At 35.2% G+C, this 4848-nt stretch overlaps 1 protein-coding gene across 1 annotated transcript in view; it reads right to left on the bottom strand.

The window, feature by feature from the left end:
* LOC106470078 (fasciculation and elongation protein zeta-2-like) overlaps nucleotides 1–2405 on the bottom strand; it is a 34270-nt gene extending 31865 nt beyond the window's left edge. Inside the window, exon 1 of the mRNA XM_013930603.2 lies at nucleotides 2185–2405. The gene's annotated coding sequence lies outside the window, so the exon portion shown is untranslated. The remainder of the gene's footprint in view (nucleotides 1–2184) is intronic.
* Between the last annotated feature and the right edge of the window lie 2443 nt (nucleotides 2406–4848).

Raw genomic sequence — 4848 nt, 5'->3', positions numbered from 1 at the left:
ATCAATTAACAAACGGAGACGTAACAATATGTTTCGAGCGACTGCTCATCCCCAGGCTTTATGCATAAATAACAGGTTTGCTTAAAAATATACAATGAAACCTGCTTGTAGTACATTTAATAAAAAATATTATAAATGTATTATTCAGGCGGCTTATCGTCAATCTTCAATGTTACTGTTACTAGCTGGATAAAATCTCATTCAAAAGGCACTACAAGTCACAGGTGGGCGCAACTAGTATCGCCCCCAGTAGCATAGCGGTATGTCTGCGGACTTATGCTACTGGGAACCGGATTTCGATACCCGTGGTGGGCAGAGCACAGGTAGCCCTTTGTGTAGCTTTGTTCTTAATAACAAACAGCAACTAGTATCAAAATAGGTGAGGTCAAGGAATTTGATTATGAACATAACAATATTATCCAGTTATCTGCAGTCACATGATTAGCGAAATTGATAATAGCGGCTACATTTTTGTCATGTTCTGTTGTAGACAATTCTCAGATGTTTTGGTAGGGTTTATTTGGAATTCTTTTTACAGTGAATCATTCTCTAGAGCTCTTCATGTTGGAAAAAATGTTATGATGTTTTTTGAGTAAAACTAATATCATATCGATCACGAGAAATTTATTATATGGATATTGTACTTGTATATGTAAAACCAGCCACACTCTTAGGTGATATTGGTATTGTTACGTCTCTGTTCGTTAGTTAATTTTCCGTAAATTCGTTCCGACGAAACTTTAGCGACACAAGTCCTTTTTTAAATAAAACTGGTTTATTCTTTCCGAATACAACTTTACGATACACTTAATTTCAACAGCCGCTCTATAACAACGCTATAACTCACGTCTCACGTGGCCAACAATATTTTATCTGCATACATTCAATTACTCATTACCTTTTCGTCGCTTTGTGGCCGGTCTTATATATACAAGACTACACTATATCTTGAAAGATCACGAGATTTAAGGAAAAGACGTGAAAGTTCGAGAATGACGTGGCGTGATACTAGTCACGTGACCTCGATGTCGTAGCAGTATTTTCATTTTATTCACGTTGTTATTAATAACATATGTCAGATGGTAGACAATACATATTGTATTTTAAGAAACCCTACTTGAGTATATCCAACGGGTAGTCTACCAGGCTGTAATTTTGACACCCAGCAACCAGACTCAACAGGTGGTACCTTAAAATCATAAATACCTTCTCCACAAAGATTTGCCTGGGGAAAAAGGTAGATAAATCCTGGTTGCCAGTTTTGAAGTCTCTAGGACGTGCAGGAGGTTAATCAAGTGTTTCTGTAAAGAAGACTGTTCCAACGTAAATATTGCAGGACCAATGTAGATTGCTTACCCTTTTGCAAGTACAAACATAATGAGCACCAGAATCTCAGATGCACACTGAAAGCATTGCAGATGCAAATACAAGTTACATAATATCACATAGACAATGAAAACATTAGTTTCAGCAATGTGCATGCCCGATGTGAAAAACACCTAAGAATAAAACTTTACTAACAACGTTTTCACTAAATCTAGATTATTGATTTGCCTGTACCTGTTCTAAAAAGAATAAAAGTGTACTAAAAACCTCTATTTTGATACCAGTTGGGCCTTTTAAAATGTGAGATGAGTTTTGACCATGCACATTGGCCGTTTTGGATTTTGGTGCTTCACATGGATACCAGGTGAAATTCAGGAGGGCTCTTAGCCTAAAAGTAATTATTAGGATTATAGGCGCTTCACACAAAATTTGACGCTTTTATCCAATCGGTAACGGTATTGTTTGTTTGTTTTTAATTAAGTACAAAGCTACAGAATGGGCTATGTGTGCTCTGCCCACCACGGGTATCAAACCCGGATTCTAGCGTTGTAAGTCCGCAGACATACCGCTGTGCCACTGTTTTGTTGCTAAACTACTTAATTATACACGGTTATTGTAGCAGTAAGACATGTTTTAAAAAACTAAACATTAGAATAGATTGAACTGCGACTACACTGTTCAGTTATTTATGGATTTCCATAATTACTCCGCTTAGATTTTAATTTGCTATAGTTTGTACTTCAATATGAAATAAAACAAAAAATACAAATAAAATAGTATCAGTAAATGATATATTTAAAATCGCATAGACATAATTAAAAATATTTATATTGTGATTTTCTCAGAATATGCACTTACTTGTATATGTCGTGAAAATCTTGTCTGTTGGTATCTTTATTCTTTTTTCTCGGGGGCTTTTTGATATCCAGCGTAGATGCGTGCGTTATTACCTGCGACTACGAGACACTGCGGAGCCTACAGCACGTACTTATCCAACCAACATCCAAAGATTTTTCGAACTGTGACTACTGCGCTATTGAAAGGTGCAATGCGTCAGTAGCACACCATATTCCCTCAGATGACTAACATGACTTCCAGCACAAATGTGCAAGCTAATTCATTGATCGCAGTCGAGACGCGATAAGTACCAGGAGAGTGACGTCATTGTCAACTATACACGTAGTCATAAAACCGCTTGGGGAATGCATAGCTTCTGTACTCCTTTTTATATTATATTGTTTATAAATTTAGTTGTACACAAAATGTATCAATGTTATTTAAAGCGAAGCATGTAAACTCACAAAATCTATGTGCCCTGGAAAAGAATGAAATTTCATACTAGATCCTTCCGCTTTTATTATTGAATTTTCAAATGATGTTGGACTTTAATATTCATAAAAAAACAGTACGTGACTTCTTAAATGTAAAAATATTGTCATAATGTAAATGTTTAATGTGTTTAGCTTGTTTAATTTTTAGATTATGGGTTGTTGTTTTTTTTTAGATGTTGCGTAGTGTTTTCGATATATTTCGTCATTCTGGGATATTTTGTAACCAGGTAAGGTTAACTCTACACTCACAGTGCATGTTTGTTTACTTTTTGTATTTTTACGACATTGCTTTAAAATCTATTAAAACAGTTTATAAGGATCTGCAAGTATGGAATCCCGTGAAAACTATTCTACGGCTATCTCCTTTGAAATGCAAGAAAGAAGATTTTAATTGTTCACATAAATCTGGCCATAACATTTAGTGGTTTCACTTAGTATTAAGCAAAACTAGGTTTAACTAGTTTTTAAAACTTCTATCAACATCAATAGTATTACTCTTAGATTTTTTTCATTCTTTACAAGTTAAACAATAAAGGTTTTTAGTTGCCAAACTTTTAAAGTACTTTCATTGGACACTTTTTCATTATATATATTTATCGTTTATCTAAGTGAGTAACAGTAAAAGTGAATAATTAAAACGTAATTTAAAAAAAACAAAAAACAAAGTAGCATGCTGTTTTACAGGACACTTAGTCGGTGTAGTAACACGTTTTACGTGATTTCAGTAGGTTTGTTTGTTTGTAATTAAACACAAAGCTACACAATAGGCTATCTGTGCTTTGCCCATCACGGGTATCGAAACCCGGATTCTAGCATTGTAAGTCCGCAGACATACCGCTGTGCCACTGGGGAGGGGGGCATTTCAGTAGGAATATTGACTTGTTTAGCAGCAGTTTCATTAGGTACAGTAGCATGTTGTTTTACGGAGTTATAACTTAAAACATCATTTACTATAAAATATGGAATAGAATAAACTATTTGGTTTACACCTTTTAACATTGTTTGCTACTACTACTACTAGTGTGCCATTTATGACTGCAGGAACTTCCTGGGTTACTCCAGTTATTTCAATACTAAGCCCAGTTCCAGGATTTAGCTGGCCAATTCAACAATATCGTCTGTAGCCTGTCTATTAATTTTTGCACCATATATTATCACCTCAGATTTGAACCCGAGACCACTCAAATATCAGGGAAGTGCTTTACCAACTGGATTAAAGGGCTAAACCTCTAGTAAGGCACATTTTAACAACTCAAACTACTACACCGGTTTAAAACGTTATTGAAGAAATAAGTAATTCGTTATCGATAAGTGAATGGACTTAGCATTATTTTTACGAAATGATTCAAAAGAACCCACCCAGCGATAACGTTACGTCATGTAATAACTTCTAACAGAAGAGCTTTTAAAATTCTACAATAATACCTACAATTAACAATAAATAGTCTTAAACAAAGCAATAGGCAAACTAGAAAAACCGCTATGATCACTTTGCTAGCGGTGTTTTCGGCCCTCAACCCAAGAACACCTGACGATGTTGGGCCTGCTCAGCGGAACTATCAAGCAACGAAGCAGCAATGTTACGTGTAAAGCTTCATGTGCCATTTCTATCACATTTGGCCAATGTAGGTGCTACCATTTAAGAAAGTTAATGCTGTATATTAATCTAGCTATTATTATAAATCACTAAAATATATATTGAATTTTTCATATTTAATAATGTAAATTACTATATATTAAAGAAACACATACAAACATCTTATTTAGTCCTAGCTTGATGCCCACAGAAAAACAGCACACCCTATGTGAATACATGAACACCAGCTCTACCCATCTCAATCCACCATAGCATTTGAGGGTGACCTTGCCAAAGAATGTCTGCCCAATGACTAGGCTTGAAGGGGAGGGAGGTATAAAGGGAATAAACCAAATATGACCAGTTCTGAAAAGCAGAATGATACTTGAAGAAAAGCTAGCATAGAATTTGGGGAAAGTCAAAGATAAATTTAGTTTTAAACTTCTATGATGTGATAAATGTCGAGACTTTGTCGCAGTTTGTAAGGTCAGGATAAAGAAAGTTATTTTTATCCTATAGCAACTGTGTTAACTATGAAATGTATACAGAGTCAACGACCACACCATGGTAAACGATTGGCCCATCATCACTTATGACGGAATTGGCTAAATTGAC

The sequence above is a fragment of the Limulus polyphemus genome, unplaced genomic scaffold (assembly GCF_000517525.1).
Source record: "Limulus polyphemus unplaced genomic scaffold, Limulus_polyphemus-2.1.2 Scaffold3808, whole genome shotgun sequence".
NCBI classification, from domain to species: Eukaryota; Metazoa; Arthropoda; class Merostomata; order Xiphosura; family Limulidae; genus Limulus; species Limulus polyphemus.
The sequence above is the reverse complement of the archived record's forward strand: the minus strand, read 5'-3'. Positions and strand labels throughout refer to the sequence as shown.